Source organism: Tiliqua scincoides, chromosome 1 (genome assembly GCF_035046505.1).
Source record: "Tiliqua scincoides isolate rTilSci1 chromosome 1, rTilSci1.hap2, whole genome shotgun sequence".
NCBI lineage: Eukaryota > Metazoa > Chordata > Lepidosauria > Squamata > Scincidae > Tiliqua > Tiliqua scincoides.
The window spans coordinates 296,942,737-296,962,584 of NC_089821.1; positions in this window are offsets into that span (position 1 = coordinate 296,942,737).

Consider the following 19,848-nt stretch of genomic DNA (forward strand, 5'->3'; position numbering starts at 1 on the left):
CTCCAGAAAACAACATTGCTTGGAATCGCAAGAATCCCATGATGATATATCTGTGATTCCAGGCCAGGATCTTGCCTAGATCCCAAATTGCAGAATATATCCAGTTCAGCATAGGCTGTGATGTTGGGAACCACAATCCAGATCAGGACCCTTGCGGGAGGTGGGTGGGGAAGAGTCAGGGTTATTGCTTTTTAAACACATTACATTTTTAGGTGCACACTGAAACTAAAATCACAAAAGTTCACCCACAAAAGTAAGCGGCAAAGTGGCGTCCGAAACTCATTGCTGGTTGGGAGTTTCAGGCTGCAATCCTAACCACACTTTCCTGAAAGTAAGCCCCATTGAACAAAATAGGTCTTACTTCTGAGTAGACCTGGTTAGGCTTGTGCCCTAAAAGTCCTGTAACTGGGGCACAGAACTATTTTTCAGAGCTAACATTGAAACAGAAGGCAGAATTGTGTCAGTTCTCTTAATTACCCACAGTTGCAGAAATCTTCATAAAAAGAATGCCTTAAGAACTGCCCAGATGTCTGTTCTTAAACAAACATCTGCTTGAAAGCAAAAACTCATCTCTTGCCCTTAAAGTATTAGAGAGGAGGCTGGGAAATAAAAATAAAATAAAATCCATGGCTATTAGTTGCTTTTAGCTCTCTCAAAGCTGCTGTCCGTAGTGTCAAAAAACACACCAAAAAAATAACCCTTGGAAAGGTTAATAATGGCCTTTCCAGTGTCATATTCTACACTTTATGTGTTGTGGTAATTATTATCATTATAGCTGTAAGGAATGTCTAGTTATCTTTCTTAATCACATGCTATAAAGAAGTGCTTCGGAACACATATCTATTATTTAATCAAAATTTCACCGTTATTGGCATTTACGCTTCTGGAAGGGCTGTGTTTATTTTCTGTTTGCAAGGGGGGGGGGGTACAGAGACTCCCAGGAGAAAAGGGAGACCTTCGTCCATGCCCACTTTAATCACTGTCGCATCATGTGACAACCGGCGCTATTAATATCAGAGACTGCTAATACATGTTATTAGGTCCCAGCGCCTTGTACTTTTTGCACTCTAGGAAAAGCACTTTTATTCACAGATGAGGGCCATGGGGAAGTCATGCAAGAGCCAATCAGCCTCCACTTGGCAGAACAGTGCTCAAAAGTTTTCCAAGAGGGGAAAAGAAGGCTCTGCTGGTTTGTATGAATATGTGAAATTCATACGACTTTATGCTAAGCTAAATCAACCCAACGCAATGCTGGTTACTCCAGTTGACCTGGGTTCTCGAAAGTCTCAGGAGAGATCTTTCCCACTCTGAGTTGGGTTTCACTGGCAATGGTACAGACTGAACCATGGATCTTCTGTATCAGGTGTTTTACCACTGAGTTACCACTGAGCTTTCCATGGTTTTTAAAAATTTATTTATTTAGTTAGTTCAGTATGTTGTTCTCTCTTTTCTCTGCTTGCATGGGCTTGTCTGGTGCAACCCAAGAGATGGTGCCCAAATGGTGGGATTTAAAAAACAAACAAACAAAAACCCTGAAAAAATAGAGCATTGCAAAACACATAACGCAAATTGCTTTTGACAGAAGGAGTCAACGGAAGTCAGCATTATAAGCCCCAAATTCTTCTCCGGCTCAGATTAGTATCTAGGGGCCCAATCCTATCCAACTTTTGAGCTCCAGTGTAGCTACAGTGTAGCCCTGTGGTAAGGGGACACATGTTCCCATACCTTGAGAAGGCCCCAAAGACTGCCCCTCCACCTCTGGATGCAGTGCACACCCCACTGGCACAACTGCACCAGCACTGGAAAATTGGATAGGATCGGGCCCTAAGTTGGAAAATGATTCCTTGATTGTTCCTTCCCACCTACCAGGGCCCAATCCCCTTCCCTTTATACTGCACTTACAGGCTGGGCAGTGATGGCAGAAGCAGGAGTGCCAAAGCTCCAGCCACAAAGAGAAGCCAGGAGCGTTGTTGCCCTCTCTTACTACATGTAGCAGGTATCCTTTTTAGGTATCCTTTTCAATACCTGATACCTGGAAAAATGTAGCTAGGACAAAAAGCCCAGCGGCCCTTGGGAAATAGATTTTCCCAAGGGCTACTTACAGGGGAGTCTTCACAGGTGCAGAATTAGATTGATGTTTTGTTGCGGGCCGGGGGTGGAATGATGGAATCTCCTTTAAGAGCCTGTGGAATCCCTCCATGTGCAGCATGGCCTTTCCCAGTTTGAAGAGACACTTGGCCAACAGACTGAGGCAAAGAGGCAAAGAAGGAAGGCCCATAGCCAGGGAGACAGACCAGGGACACACTACACTTGCTCCCAGTGTGGAAGGGATTGCCACTCCCTAATTGGCCTTTTCAGCCACACGAGACGCTGTTCCAGAACCACCATTCAGAGCGCGATACCATAGTCTTTCGAGACTGAAGATTGCCAACAATGGAATCCCTCCATGACTGGAGTAGCAAACTTTGAAGGGTATGTACAAAGAGAAGCCTTTGGGGCTTGATACAGATGCTGTCTTATTGATTTCTGCTTGATCACTTCAGTTACAGCAGCAGGGTCAATCAACTAAAAACATTAATTGGCATGCAGCCATAGTGCAAACCAGGCTGTTCTGAAGACACCAGATATTTATGGACCTGTTGAACTGATAGGTCTCATCAGAGGCTGCACTGATTATGCTGTGGGTGATTTTCAGTAAGTATATGCATTGCATTAAAATAGCTTCCATCACACTGTGTTGCAAATTGTGTGTAGCTGAGGATATAACCAGACACAACCAAGAACTGTCAATGTTCTTAAGAACATAAGAACAGCCCCACTGGATCAGGCCATAGGCCCATCTAGTCCAGCTTCCTGTATCTCACAGCAGCCCACCAAATGCCCCAGGGAGCGCACCAGATAACAAGAGACCTGCATCCTGGTGCCCTCCCTTGCATCTGGCATTCTGACATAGCCCATTTCTAAAATCAGGAGGCTGCATATACGCATCATGGCTTGTAACCCGTAATGGATTTTTCCTCCAGAAACTTGTCCAATCCCCTTTTAAAGGTGTCCAGGCCAGATGCCATCACCACATCCTGTGGTAAGGAGTTCCAAAGACCAACCACACACTGAGTAAAGAAATATGTTCTTTTGTCTGTCCCAACTCTTCCAACACTGGTTCTATTTTAGTGGTTCTATTTAGTTGTGACAGTCTAAAGAGCATCTCTCTATCCACTTTATCCTTCCCCTGCATAATTTTGTATGACTCAATCATGTCCCCCCTCAGGTGCCTCTTTTCTAGACTGAAGAGCCCCAAACTCTGTAGCCTTTCCTCATAAGGAAGGTACCCCAGCCCAGTAATCATTTCAGTCACTCTCTTTTGCATCTTCCATTATCTGTATGTTTGCTGTACAGATTTTAACGTACATGTACAGTGAATATTAATATCATATTTCTTTATGCGTACCAACATTTTTGGTTATATGGTCCAGGAAGAGGCAGCTGGTCTATGTGCACTGAAACCGGAATTTAAAAATGAGCCAAGCGGGTGTGTGAGACACACTGCCTGAGGGGCAGAATGTACTCACGCTCAGTTTCATACTGGTTTTCAAGGTACACTTCTCACTCTTCCTCCTCTGTCTACACCAGTGCTCCTCTTCTCCATCCATCTCCACCATGGGCAACTCATGAGCCCATAGACTCATTTCTGAAGTCCAGTATCAAGAGCAGCCAAGGAGCTGAGAATATTCAGGTTACCTTTTACAGAAGCCAGAATGCAATCATTTCCCCTTTCTCCTGCCTTCCCTTAGCTGTGCCACCTTCTCAGAAGAAGGATCTTCCTAGTTATTTTCTTCACCTTAGGGCCCAATCCTATCCAACTTTCCAGTACCGGTACATCCGTAATACAGCCCTGAGGTAAGGGAACAAATATTCCCATACCTTGAGGAGGCTTCTGTGACTGCCTTCCCATCATAGGATGCAATGCATGCCCCATTGGCACAGCTCCACTGGCACTGGAAAATTGGATAGGATTGGGCCCTTACATTCCTGATAAGTTGCACCAGCTCTGTCTTTGAGGCTAATGAACTTTGGCTGGAATGCCTTCAAAGTCCTTCTAACAACACAATCCTATTCAGGATTGGGTTCCATTGTGGAAGGGTTTACATAAAATGGCTGTTGATGGAGTACAGAGCTCCAAATGTGACCATACCATAGATTTATAGAGATCATATAATAGTAGTGGTTCTATTCTTGATCCTTTTCATTTTCATTTAGCTATCCACTACTACAAACCCAAGATCTGTTTTTTGGTTCAGCACTAACAGTTCACTAGTATATATGTGAAGTTGGATATTTTGCCACAGTGCATGAAACTTTACATTTATTTATGCTGAATCAAGTTTGTCATTTGGGTGCCCAGTGACCCAGTTTGGAGAGGTCCTTCACATTGATTTGGTTTTTACCACCTTGAATATCTTGAACCCCTGATCATTTATGAACAAGTCAGAAAGCACTGGTCTGAATAAAGATCATTAGGAGATTGTACTACTTACTTTCCTCCACTGGAAGATTACCCATTTATTCCTAAACTCTGCTTCCTGTTCTTCAATCAGTTACTAATCCATAAAAGGATCTCTCCTCCAATTCCATGACTACTAAACTTATGCAAAAAGCCTTTGGTGGGGGGGGGGGGGCTTTTTGAAAAGCTTTGGTGCCAAAAGTGTATGGTGTCAACTGGATTGCCTCTATCCATATTTCTGTTGACCTTCTCAAAGAACTCTAGCAGTTAATGAGGTAGGATTTTCGATTCGTTTTCAGAAACCATGCTGATTCTCATTCATCGAGGTTCGTTCTTCTATATGCTTAATAATGTTATCTTTAATTATGCTTTCCACCAGTTTAACTGACCTGTAATTAAGCTGGATCCCTTAAGCGAACTGACCTGTTATTTCCTGGATTTCTTCTTAAATATGTTTTACATTAATGTAATCAAGTTACATTAGTGAGCTACATCCAGTTATCTGGCACAGAGCCTGATTTGAAGGACAAACTACATATTTTTTTTTTTTTTGGTGAGAAGACCAGCAATTTCAAATTTGAGATCCTTAAGAGCTCTTGGGTGGATACCATCTGAACCCAGTGATTTGTTAATTTTTAATTTGTTAATTCTGCCTAAAACAGTGGTTCCCAACCTGTGGTCCGCTGTGCACAGATGATCCGTAAGACCCTGAGAAGTGGTCCGCAGGCTCCTAAAGGTTGGGAAGCACTGTTCTAGAACCTCATCCTTTGTGACTTCTCCTTGACTCAATTCTCCACTGCTTAAGAAGGTCGGTTCAGGCATGGATATCTGACCTACACTGTAGTGAAGACGGGTGCAAGTAATCTATTCAACTTCTCTGCAGTCTCCATATTCTCTTTAACAGTGGTTCTCAAATTTTTAGCACCGGGACCTACTTGTTAGAATGAGAATCTGTCAGGACCCACCGGAAGTGATGTCATGACCGGAAGTGGGCCATCAAGCAGGAAAATTTTTAACAATCCTAGGCTGCAATCCTACCCAGACATGCCCAGGAGTAAGCCCACTGACTATCTTGGTTAAAAACATATACAGAGTAGCCTATTAAAAGTATAGATTTGTAACATTTCCCCAAATGCAGTCACAGACCATGGCAGCATCAAGTCTAATATATTAAAAATAAAATATTGAAATGAATGGGGACCCACCTGAAATTGATTCGTGACCCACCTAGTGGGTTCCAAGCCACAGTTTGAGAAACACTGCTCTATAACCTTTTCTTTATTCCCTTGTTCTCTAACAGTCCAGCTATATCTTCTTGGCAGGTTTGCTGCTTTTGATGTATTCAAAGAAGCTTCTATTGTTTGCCTTTAGCTATGCACACCCTATTCCTTCCCCCCATCCCTAGCAACTTGAAGAGTTTTATTCAGTTTGGAAAGCCAGAAAAATCCTGGCTTGGTGCTGGTGACTGAAAAATCGTAACGTAGGCTTGTCATCCAACTCCCACTGGCTTTCTGCATTCAGCAGCTGCCAGCAGAAGTCCACTGGGGATCAGATGGGGAACAGAAGAGCTAGCAAATGGACATTGAACTAGATGAAATGTACTCATTATGCCTGGTCCAGCAAGCTGTGACGGAAGTGGGGGTAGATATCCTCCTCAAGATAACCTATTGTTGGGGATGCAGGCAGAGTAGACTTGCCAAGTCAACATTACTGTCGATAATAAAATTAGTCATGAAATAATTTCCCCTTGCAAAAAAGGAACAAAAAATATCCAAATGTTCTCAACAGTTTCCTTCATATTTTTGAGTGTTTTGGAGAACTCATTTACAGTGCAGTCCAAGGTGTGTCTGCTCAGAAGTAAATTCAATTGAGTTCAACAGGACTTACTGTCAGGTTAAGTATTTATAGGATTGAAGCCTTAAAAACAAACTTTTCTGTGACAAATTCCAGTTTTAAAAAAAATACATGCTTTGGGATTAAGTGTTTTGTCTGTTTTTTTTTCTTAAGTCAGATATTTGAGGGCAAAAACTGCTTGCTTTCTTGCTTTCTTCTGTCACTATGGAGAACCCGTGCAGGGAAAGTGCCCTACAGGTAGATCACAGCTACGATACAAGGATATCTGCAAAAAGGATCTGAAGGCCTTAGGAATGAACCTCAACAGGTGGGAAACCTTAAGAACATAAGAACAGTGCCACTGGATCAGGCCATACGCCCATCTAGTCCAGCTTCCTGTATCTCACAGCGGCCCACCAAATGCCCCAGGGAGCACACCAGATAACAAGAGACCTCATCCTGGTGCCCTCCCTTGCATCTGGCATTCTGATATAGCCCATTTCTAAAATCAGGAGGTTGCGCATACACATCATGGCTTGTACCCCATAATGGATTTTTCCTCCAGAAACTTGTCCAATCCCCTTTTAAAGGCGTCCAGGACAGATGCTGTCACCACATCCTGTGGCAAGGAGTTCCACAGACCAACCACACGCCGAGTAAAGAAATATTTTCTCTTGTCTGTTCTAACTCTCCCAACACTCAATTTTAGTGGATGTCCCCTGGTTCTAGTGTTATGTGAGAGTGTAAAGAGCATCTCCCTATTCACTCTGTCCATCCCCTGCATAATTTTGTATGTCTCAATCATGTCCCCCCCGAGGCGCATCTTTTCTAGGCTGAAGAGGCCCAAACGCCGTAGCCTTTCCTCATAAGGAAGGTGCCCCAGCCCTGTAATCATCTTAGTCGCTCTCTTTTGCACCTTTTCCATTTCCACTATGTCCTTTTTGAGATACCTCTGAGCGTCCCACTTGGAAGCAGGCTGTGCAGCTTGGCCTCTCCCAGTTTGAAGAGACACTTGGCCAAAAGACAGAGGCAAAAAAGGAAGGTCCGTAGCCAGGGAGACACACCAGGAACAGAACTCATGCAGGGAAAGTGCCCCACAGGTAGACCACAGCTACAATACAAGGATATCTGCAAGAGGGATCTGAAGGCCTTAGGAATGGACCTCAACAGGTGGGAAACCTTGGCCTCTGAGCATCCCACTTGGAGGCAGGCTGTGCAGCATGGCCTCTCCCAGCTTGAAGAGACACGTGCCCAAAAGACAGAGGCAAAAAAGGAAGGTCCGTAGCCAGGGAGACACACCAGGAACAGACTACATTTGTTCCCAGTGTGGAAGGGATTGTCACTCCCGAATTGGCCTTTTTAGTCACACTAGACGCTGTTCCAGAACCACCATTCAGAGCATGATACCATAGTCTTCCGAGACTGAAGGATGCCAATGATGATTCTGTCACTTTTTGAATTGCTTCTTGTCTTAAACATGTAAGCAATTTTCCTAGGACCTGTAGGTGGTGCTGCCAGGACTGACCCAAGACCTCCTGACTTCTGGGGTGGCATGCCAAATGCTGCCCATTATATATAGATGTGCTAGACTCGGTTCTTCCAACTCTCCAATGTTATAGCACAGCATCTCCTCCCCTCCATATTGCCCCTTTGGGCGCAATCCAGAGGCACCCTTGGGCCAGCGCAGTCCCCTGTGCAGGCCCAGGAGGGTCGCAAACTTGCCATAAGGCACTTTTGGACCTCCTCGGGAGGAAGCCAGGCTGGTGCACAGAGGTGCACTGGCCTGCGGAGGCTGACACAAGCCTCCACACCAGCTTCCTCAGCGAGGCTTGCATTGACCCAGCTGGGCCAACGTGAGCCTCTGGTTTGGGCAGAGAGGAGGTGGGAGGGAGGCGTTCCTGGGTGGGGGGAGGGCGGGCGGTGAGTGGCCCTAGGGGCGGGTGGGCAGGGAGCAGGAGGCGGGGCTGGGATTCAGCACGTAAGCTGGATCCCAACCCTCTTTCCCAGGGAGTTCAGAGTGGCTTGAAATCACTCCATTCTTCTCTGACTTGTGCCACCTCAGGAAGTGGTGCAAGTTCAAGGAGACCCATAGGGGCAAAGGCGCCTTACCTGGAGGTAAGGGGGAAAGTTTCCCCTTGCCTCTGGCTGAACCGCCTTGGGCCCCTATCCTCTGCTGGATACAGTGCAAGCCTCTTGTCTTGCCTGTTCCAGTGCAGTGTAGGATTGTACCCTTCCTCACTATTCCCATCTTCTTTTCCAAACAAGACTGTGGGTTGAGAAGGAAGTGCAGTGGAGGTACGAAGGTGAATGGGCACCTCCTGACCAGTGGCATTGCTAGGGGGTGCTGGGGTACGGGCTGCACCAGATGACATGCACAGGGGGGTGATGCGCACTGGGGGAGTGACATGCTAAAATCGCAGTGGTTAGGAGTAACCCCATCATATTATATACCGTTGGATGCAGACTTTTGAGCGGAATGCAATGCAAAAAACCAGAGTGAAGTATCTCCTTTCTATCAAAAGTTATGGTCAAAAAACTGGAGAACAAAAAATGCATGGATCCCTATGGAAAGTGAAAGTGAGCCGTATCGCGTGTTTACTCGCAATTAGGCAAACCTGCCTTAGTCCTTTGGAAAGGGCAGGCTGAGAGGAATCCAACAACACCAGAATGGTCCTGATCCAATGAATGCAGCCCCCAAAAACACCTGAGAAGGAAGTCCCTCCCTCTAAGCAGATGAATGTATTGAGCCCTATGGAAAGCAAAACTAAGCCTCACGGTCGCATTTAATCGCGAGTAAGCAAACGTGCCTTGGCTGGTGTGGAAGATCAGGTGAAGGAGAGTGCAAGCCTACCAGAATGGTCCTGATCCTATGCACCTGGAGCTAAACAAGTGCTCCAGAAGGCAGTCCCCCCCCCCACTAAAAAGGATCAAAACAGAGGCTTCAGCTGATAAGGTGAACTTTTTTGAGACTTGCAAAGCCAGGTGGATCCTGACAGTGATCTGGTTTAAACAGAAGTTCTTAAATTGAACTGGGCACTGGGAAGGGCTGAAGACCTTAATGGTTTTTGAGGGGGGGGGGGTGTTATTGCAGGCAGGTTACAGAGGAAATTCACTTGGTGTAACAGGGTTGGCTTCTGCTTATTTAATTATTTGTTTTACTTTAATAATTTATACTTATTTATTTTAATTTTCCTGATGGTGTCACTTCCACCATGACATCACTTCTGGTGGGTCTTGGACAGATTGTAATTCTAAAAAATGGGTCTCAGTGCTAAAAGTTTGAGGACTGCTGCAATAAGGTGTTAGTAAGTTGACACCCTGGGTATGTGTGTGTGTGTGTGTGTGTGTGTGTGTGTATAACATTACTAGTGACCAAAATAACTAAAATCACAGTTTGTAGGAATAATACAATCATGTTATATATCAATCAATGCATAATTTCAGGCAGAATGTGTTCTATCTTTGTTCTATCAAAAGGTACAGCCAAAAAAAACAGTGGGGGCGGTGTTGCCCCGCCCACTGCATGGGGGGTGACGCACTGGCATCCTGCACTGGGTGACGCGAACCCTAGTGACGCCACTGCCCCTGACCAATCTGCGGCCTGAGGCAACCAATTCTCACATGACTGACTCAGCCTACATGTGGCTTAAGCCTACAGCTGTCAAGGCTTAAAAGCATTCTACAAAGTTAGCTCACGATGCATGGTCAAACTGCTTCTTAGACAGTGTATAGAATTCAGAGCCATAACTAGGGTGGAGTCTGTGGGGTACCTGTTACACCAAGGGGGGCACATGACTGCCCCTCAGGCTCCACCCTAATGGCAGAACAGGCACTAATGGCTTCACACATCCCTTTCCTTGTACTGTGGAAGCTTCAGGAGAAACCTTCCAGGAGAAGGAATGCGGGGTGCAAAGCCACAAGAACGAGCACCTTTCCGCGGGGGAGAACTCAGAAGTGACATCCTGTGACATGATGTCATGTAACGTACTCTGTGTTATGCCTCTGATGGAATGTCACCAACTTGTAGTTCCATCACTGGTTCTGGTTGTGCAGCTGGACATTAAATAGAAGCGGCTATGGATGTAACTGCAGGTACAAGAGTTTATCCTCCATTTGGAACCCTTCATATAGCACTGTTCTATAGACAGTAGAACATAGTGTTATATACCAGTAAATGATGTGGAACGGTTGAACGTATCCTACAGAGTACAATTCACTAAAATCTCTTCCAACACCTTCTTCTTCCCACCAATTTTTTTTTAAACTGTATGCCTGTATAGTCAACTGGAAATTAGGGAACATAAACAGGGTGGGTCTAACTCTTACATTATAATTTTGATTATATATTTTTTGGTCAACTAAAGAGCACCATCTTAGAAAGCATTAATTAGCACATCAGTGATAAATATACTGGTAAAACCAACCAGGCTTGCGTGTGTGCTTGTGCATGGTGTGTGTGTGTGTGTAGAATATATACTCGTACATCAGTGCATCAGTGGTTCTCACACATACATCAGTACATCCTCGTACATCAGTGGTTCTCACACATTTAGCACTGGGACCCACCAGGACAGAATGAGAATCTATCAGGACCCACCGGAAGTGATGTCATGACCGGAAGTGACATCATCAAGCAGGAAAATTTTTAACAAACCTAGGCTGCAATCCTACCCACACTTACCCAGGAGTAAGTTTCCTTTACTAACCTTATTAAAAGAATATACGTGGTAGCTTGTTAAAAGTATAGGTCTGTAACTTTTCCCCAAATGCAGACACATACCATGGCAGCATCAAATCTAATATATTAAAAATAAAATATTGAAATGAATGGGGACTCACCTGAAATGGGCTTGCGACCCACCTAGTGGTAGTAGTCCCGACCTACAGTTTGAGAAACAATGATATACATACACACATATCGCCGCTTGGGATTTTGCTACATCAGATGTAGATGGTATGCAAAATGGGTCTTTTCTGAGTTTGAGAAGGTGAACACATTCCCTGTACAGTCTAACTGGAAATTAATGTGGTATAATGGATAATTGGACTTAAAACTTGGGGCTTGCAGTCCATTTCTAACTAGGATTAGGATGTCCTTTACAACTCTGGAACATGGTTCCTCAATTATAAATGGTAATACTGTTTTGCTATTGTAAATGGCCATTCTGGGTCTGCTGCCACAAATGGTGGTGGTGCCGGTAGCCAGCTGATGCTGCCAACTGCCTCTGGCAATGAAGGTAAGCCAGTGGCAAAGGAAGAGAATGACCGGGGTGAATGGAATGGAGTGGAGTTGGGAGGAATGGGGCAGTTTCTGGACAGGGAGGAGGCAGGCAGGAAGCGGGACAGGAGAGGATGGCATGGATCTTGGTGGCATGTGCCAGATCATAAGAGGCAAAAAGCCCATCTAGTCCAGAATCCTGTATCTCACAGTGGCCCACCAGATGCCTCAGGAAGCACACAAGACAACAAGAGACCTGCATCCTGGTGCTCTCCCTTGCACCTGGCATTCTGAGGTACACCACTTCTAAAACCAAAAGGTTACACATACCCATCATGGCTTGTAACCTGTGATGGACTTTTCCTCCAGTAATCTGCCCAATCCCCTTCTAAAGGCAACTAGGCCAGACGCAGATTCTAACCCTGTCCCCTGTCCCCTTAGCTTTCCCTTACTGTCCTCCAACTTGCACCAGCAAAATGGATGGCTCAGATCTGAGGAGACCCATTGGAGCAGCGGAGTGTTGCCTTGTGATAAGGAAACAAAAGTTCCTTTATGTCAGAGGCTTCCAGTTCCAGACTGCCCCCTTGTAGGATACAGCATGCCCTGCATTGGTGAGGCTGCATCAATGGGGGAGGGATTTAGTTAGGATAGGGCTGTTAAACTTGCACTCAGTTATGAAACTCAGTGAGGATAAGGAGGTTTATGGGCAGGGGCCATAGCTCAGAGGTAGAGCATATGCTTTGCATGTTGGAGGTCCCAGATACAATTCTTGGCATCTCCCTTGACATGTTCCCAGTAGGGCTGGGAAACATTTCTGTCTGACACTTGGAAAACTGGCGGTATAGATAGAATTCAGGCAGGTGAACCTGTAGTTTGACTTTGCATGAGAAAGTCTTATCTGCTTATGCTTCACATATAGGTTCACTGATTACTTTGGTAAACTAGGTCCAGCACTCTTCCTTAGCGTAACCTACCTCACAGGGTAGGTGTAAGGAACCTGAGCTCTTCAGAAAAAGAAGAGAATAAATAAATCAGTGAAATGAAGGACCAGCCAGACGAGGGCAATGTACTCTCACTTAAGTCATAAGAACACAGAAGAGCCCAGCTGGATCAGGCCAAGGGTCCATTTAGTCCAGCTTCCTGTATCTCACAGTGGCCCACCAAATGCCTCAGGGAGCACTCCAGACAACATGAAGCCTGCACCTTCTTGCCAATTGCTTGCATATGACATTCAGAGATAGGTGATCTCTAAAACCCGGTTTGCATATAGTCATCATGGCTTGCAACCTGTGATGGACCTTTGCTCCATACACCTGTCCAGACCCCCTTTTAAAGACATCTAGGCCTTCAGGTGCCATCACCACTTCCAGTGACAAGGAGCTCTACAGATTAATTATTGTGAATTAATCATGACTCTTTAATCTGACTCCCCCATTATAAACAGCAGTAGAGACCTTGCTGAAGTTTCATAAGTGCTCAAGTCGTGTTTAGGAGTAAGCAGCGGAAGTATATAAGGGGAGAACTTGACCAAAGTTTCTCTGGCTGTGCAGGAATGTTTGCCTCTGTCCCAACTTGGCAGAAAGTGGCTGAGGTCAGACCCACAAAAGTGTTGGTGGTGGAGGGGGGGGGGATGTCCTTGAGATGCTGAGGATCATCTTGGACCTCCAATTGCTCTCTGTACTCTATACGATCATATCTTAAGACCAGCAGTGTGAACTCCATCCATCACACGAACGTTGACACAGATGCTTGCAGTATCTTCCCTTCTGCCTGCCACTTGGGGATCAGACTAATATCTCATGAGAGAAGCCATAAAAAATTATAGATTCAAGCTCACAATGCACATTCACGTGTAGTAACAACCGAGAGGGATAGAGAATACGGATGTTCATTATTTCTAATGTAACCATTGAGAACCATTTACAAACACAATGTCAACTCAGTCTGTGGCAATGCTGAAAAGGGCAAATTTCCTATTTGCTAAAATGCTAGGGATTTTTATGATTTAAAAAAAACACCCAGCCAATATAAAAATTCTTTTATTTAAAAATAAAATAAAATCTGTTGTGCAGCCACCTTTGGAATGCACAGTTCTGATGACTACATCTCAAAAATGATACTGTGGAGCTGAAGAAGGTTCAGGAAAAGGCCATCAAAATGATCCAAGAATTCTCTCTGTGTGTAGCTCGGGGAACATGACTATCGGCCCAATCCTAATCAGGCCTTGCGCCACCCTAATGCTCCATCTGGCATCATAAGTCTTGTTACCGCTGTCGCAAATGGTGACAAGCTGTTCAGTGCGGCCTGGCTACCACCACAAGTGGTGAGCGGCCAAGTCCACACACAGCAGACTGGGGACACCTGCCAGTGCTGGTAAAGTAGCAAAGGGGGTTGGAGGGAGGAGGGGAGAGGCAGAATGGGGTAGAAGGGGAAAGAAGGGGAAGAGATGGGCTGAGGAGGAGGGCGGATCAGGGCCGCCCTCAGAAGGAGTGACACCGCACTGCCCAAGCCACCATTCGGCTTGGAGTAGGCCAAAGATCGCTGAACAGCAGGAATTGCATTTAAGGGAATGTGATAGCTTGGAAAGTCAAGGGCAACGTGTTTTTATAAATGCTGCACTTGGCAGGACCACCCCAGGGATGCCTCTGCACCGGACCTCTAAGTTGACTGGCAGCTGCAGTTGGTAATACCTTTCAGGTGCCCTCCTGGCCAATGGGAACATCTTGAGAGTCCCAAATTGATGCAAGGGCTCTAGGGAATGCTCCCATTTGTAGATGAGTGTGTTGCATGCGGCAATGGTACAAGCCTCTTAGCCCAACTGCGCTCCTGCTGTCACTGGTATTGGGGAGGTTTGGGGGGCAGTTCAACTAAGGCTGCAATCCTATGCACACTTTCCTGGGAGTAGACACTATGACATGCAATGGGACTTACTTGCAAGTAAACATGCATAGGATTGTGCCCTAAGTGGGCCCCCTGATGGGCACAAGGCCTTACAAAGTTTGTAGCCTACTTATCCTACTTAGACACTACCTTAGCTGCAAGTGGCTACTCACCCCAATGAGCCCCTTAAAGGTGTAAGGAGAAAACTCTTGTTTGGGAATGATCTGGAGGAAGTAGTAGTAAAGTCACTCTCTCAGTGTCAGCAGTGGGCCTTTGGAAGCTGCCTGTGGGGCAGGTGATTCTTAGTGTTCTCCTCACACACTGTGGCTCCAATGACAATCACCCCCCTGCTGAATTGTTTTTTTAAACAGAGGCACTTCCATTAATCAGCGCACCTCTAACCAATGCAAGTCACTGTATGTCTGCTTGGGCCCTCCAATAGCTTTCAAAGGGGGGTGAACACATTCAAGGAGGACCCGTCTATTAGCAGGTACCATAACAGACAGCAAGAAAGGATGAAAGAAAGCAAAGACCTGGTGGTCGGTCGGTCGGTTGGTCGGTGTCACTCAAAGGTCATTAAGCCCGCCTTTCAACGTCTCCCGAAAGCAGGGGTAAGGCAGCAGAACTGCCAGGCCTGCAGGAGCCTCCCTTACCAGGTTTGGCCACCTCAGACAAGGGGCTTGGAACCAGCCTCCTCGAGCCGGTCAGGCATCATGTGAGCGGCCCTGGCTCACCCCTTGGTCTTGCTGCCTTAGATTGGACACCGAGAAATACTCTGCCTACCCCACCCCGCACTGCTAGTGCCACTAAGGGAGGTTGGCCTGGCACAAGGCGCGATGGCTGCCTTTTCTTTCTTTCTTTCTTTCTTTCTTTCTTTCTTTCTTTCTTTCTTTCTTTCTTTCTTTCTTTCTTTCTTTCTTTCTTTCTTGCTGGGCATATATTTGTTTTGCTCCTCATCCTTTTGCTTCAGTGATTCTTGACAAGAAAACAGAAAGGAAGAACGGTGATTGTGTCCACCACTGCCCCGTCCCCTACATTGTTTCCCAATCCAATCTTCTGCGTCACAGAAAGCACTGAACCCTTTGATTGCTTCTTCTTATCCTTCTCCTCTCAAGCCTTCCTTTCTCCTGTTCCTCTCTCTCCAAGTTTCAAGCTTTTCTTCCAACTGTCCCCATTTTAATCTCTCTCTCTCTCTCTCTCTCTCTCTCTCTCTCTCTCTCTCTCTCTCTCTCTCTCTCTCTATATATATATATATATATATATATATATAGGGTAACTATAGCAACTAATTTCATTGCCTGAGTGGTAGTGATCAGATCATGCAGACATCCATGGCTGCTTAGAATAATTTTCCTTCACTATCTGACCTCTCCAGGCTATCCGGAACTTTCTGTTTTTGCCCTGTACTAGCTGTTATGGAAACTGAATCCACACTGAAACAAGTTAATAATGGCAGTGATTAATTATCACTCATCAAAGATAGAATCTCAAAACACATAGACGAACAAGCCTTGCTGAGGGAGAATCAGCATGGCTTCTGTAAGGGTAAATCTTGCCACACAAAGCTTTTAGTATTCTTTGAAAAGGTCAGTAGGCATGTGGATGCGGGAGAACCCATGGACATTATAAATCTGGACTTTCAGAAGGCGTTCGACACAGTCCCTCACCAAAGGCTACTGAAAAAACTCCACAGTCGGGGAATTAGAAGGCAGGTCCTCTCCTGGATTGAGACCTGGTTGAAGACCAGGAAACAGAGAGTGCATGTCTTGGGCAATTTTCACAATGGAGAGAGGTGAAAAGCAGTGTGTACCAAGGATCCGTCCTGGGACCGGTGCTCTTCAACCTCTTCATAAATAACCTGGAGACAGGATTGAGCAGTGAGGTGGCAAATTTGCAGATGACACCAAACTTTTCTGAGTGGTGAAGACCAGAAGTGATTGTGAGGAGCTCCAGAAGGATCTCTTCAAACTGGCAGAAAGGGCAGCAAAATGGCAGATGCGTTTCAATGTAAGTAAGTGTAAAGTCATGCACATTGGGGCAAAAAATCAAAACTTCATATATAGGCTAATGGGTTCTGAGCTGTCTGTGACAGATCAGGAGAGAGATCTTGGGGTGGTGGTGAACAGGTCGATGAAAGTGTCGACCCAATGTGCGGTGGCAGTAAAGAAGGTCAATTCTATGCTTGGGATAATTAGAAAAGGTATTGAGAACAAAACAGCTAATAGTATAACGCTGTTGTACAAATCTATGGTAAGGCCACACCTGGAGTATTGTGTCCAGTTCTGGTCGCTGCATCTCAAAAAGGATATAGTGGAAATGGAAAAGGTGCAAAAGAGAGCGACTAAGATGATTACTGGGCTGGGGCACCTTCCTTTTGAGGAAAGTTTATGGCGTTTGGGCCTCTTCAGCCTAGAAAAGAGGCACCTGAGGGGGGACATGATTGAGACATACAAAATTATGAATGGGAAGGATAATGTGGATAGAGAGATGCTCTTTACACTCTCACATAACACCAGAACCAGGGGACATCCACTAAAATTGAGTGTTGGGAGAGTTAAGACAGACAAAATGCCACATCATGACAAGCCATAATGTGTATGTGCAACCTCCTGATTTTAGAAATGGGCTATGTCAGATGCAAGGGAGGGCACTAGGATGCAGGTCTCTTGTTATCAGGTGTGCTCCCTGAGGCATGTGTTGGGGCCGCTGTGAGATACAGGAAGCTGGACTTGATGGGCCTATGGCCTGATCCAGTGGGGCTGTTCTTATGTTCTTAAAAGGTATTACAGCCTACAGGTCCCTGCAGCTCTCTAGTACAGTGTTTTTCAAGCTTTCCATCTTCAGAGAGCCCTTTTTACTTGAATGGTCTGGCCAGGGAATGGCATGTGCGTGGTGGATGATTCTGGAACATGTTTACTGGTGCACAGTCAGTTCCTGTAGCGCTCTGATAGGCCTCCTGTGCCTATCCATCTCTCCACATGAGCTGAGAGTGTATTTTAGAAGATACACAAAGCTCAGCCACACCCATGCTTTGTGTTGTAGGATAGGCAATGGTGGGTAAGCTTTCTTTTAGGGATGCCCATCCACCATTACCCGCTTTCTCACTGAGAACCCACTAGCAAGCTTCTAAGGAATTGCAGTGCCCCGCATTCTGCACATTCTGCTGTTATCTTATACCAGCCACTGAAGGAACACGACCAGCAGTGAACATGTTAATATTAATACGTATTTATCATGTTTCAGTGAGGCCACAATATGCAGTCCATTGCTGCTCTTTCTTCCTATTTAAGAGGGTAAGAACATAAACATAAGAACATAAGAACAGCCCCACTGGATCAGGCCATAGGCCCATCTAGTCCAGCTTCCTGGATCTCACTGAGGCCCACCAAATGCCCTGGGGAGCACACCAGATAACAAGAGACCTCATCCTGGTGCCCTCCCCTACATCTGGCATTCTGACTTAACCCATTCCTAAAATCAGGAGGTTGCGCGTACACATCATGGCTTGTACCCCATAATGGATTTTTCCTCCAGAAACTTGTCCAATCCCCTTTTAACGCTGCATATGGTAACGCTGCATACAGTCAATCCTCACTACCTGCGGATTTGCTTATCCATTGACGCCACTCTCAATTTGCAGTCTGTTCTTGGCTATCCATGGTCTCTGTGCCATCTGCGGCCATCCTGAAGCGACAGTAGCAAAGCTAAGGGGGTGCAGAGGGTAGCAATTGTACTGGGCAACAAGCTTTAGGGGGGGCAACAACCTGAGCTTGACACTAGTGGCCAAAATTGTGAAAACCTTTGTATTTTCAAATAGTACCATCATGTTATATACCATTCAATGCGGAATTTAATGTAGAATGCAATGGAACAAACCGTGTCAAAATATTTCTGTTCGATCCAAAGTTATAGCCAAATATCCAGAAAATAAAAACAACTGCATTACGTAACAAAAATGGGATTTTCTTAACTCAAAACTGACCAATGAGACTGATTGTTCTGAGATCCAGTTAGGTGTTATAATGGTACAGCAGGAACCAATAAGGTGTTAATATGGGGGAGCCTGGGCGGAGGCGGCAGAGCAAGTGGGCAGCGAATTGCTAGGGGGTGGAGGCGGATTTTTCCCCATTTTCACTTTTTCAGAAGCTCGGGCATGACTTTCTTCCCTTCTTCCTTTCCCCCGTATTTATCCTCTCCACTATGCCCTGCTTCCCCTTCTTTCTCCCCGCTTCTGTTTGTGCCATTATTACACACTCCCTTCTCCTTGTGAGGATTTCCTTGTTCTCTTTCCTCCTACCTAGAAATTGCTGACATTTAAAGCCTCTTTTTGAGTAATTGTCTTATACATTGCATATACATTCTCCCTTTCTAATTATGGTATTTTTTTTTTAGCTCCAGAAGAAAAGTCATCTTCTTCTGTTGCACCTTTCACCTTGTCTCCCTCTGCTTCTCGTGCCATTCCACCGAGCTGCGTCAACAGCCATTGTACTTGGTCCTTGCACATGCAACAGAGGTGTACGTATGACGCATGTTTTCAAAATCACACCTGGTAACACTGCATACCTTGCCTTACGCAGGGAAGACGTTTAGCCTGCATATCTCTCCCAAGCCCATGCCGTGCTTAAAACATCTCCCAGCTATATCTAAAATACTGATAAAATACTGTTAAAATACTGTTAATAATAAAAGCAGAGGAAAAACCGCAAGTTGTTTATGTAACACGGAGCTTGTGCCAAGCAGATGCACGATGACTTCTCAAAGCTGGGAGCCATAGTCCACTCACAGATAATGCACACATTGTGCTAGCCACGAGCCTGCTTCTTCCTCTTTCAAAAACTCTTCATTCCTCCATGGCTGTTGTATTTTAAAAGGTTCTTTTGTCAGTGGCAAAGCTTTCGGTGGCAGCTCACATGTTCTCAGAGTAAACACTCCGTCTAAGTCAGGTACAGAGGTGTACATATCTCTGAAGCTGCCCACTTCAGTTTTCCCTTTATCAAATAAATTAAAGGTTTTTCATCTGTACTTATAAGTACATCATTACTTCTAAGTGCTATATCATCATTATCAAAGTGTTCTCACGCCATCACAGGAAGACCTTGACATGCTGCAAATAACTTTGCCTCTTGCTTTGATGCTACACAGGCTCTTGCAATTGTGTTTATTGTCTGCAGGCATTATGGATGCCTAATGTGGAAAAGCTGGAGAGCGCACACTCCAAATGAATAGGTATACATTCTGTTTCTATTCAAGTCAGATCTCTGCGTCGGATAATGTGCGAGACATCTTTTCAGGGAAGGGGGTGGAGAGAAGGAACAGGTTGGGGGGGGGGAGAAAAAAAACCACAGAACACTTATATTTTCAGGAGTTTATTTTCCCTTTTTACCCTTTCAATAAACTGATAGGAAGTGGAAGGTTT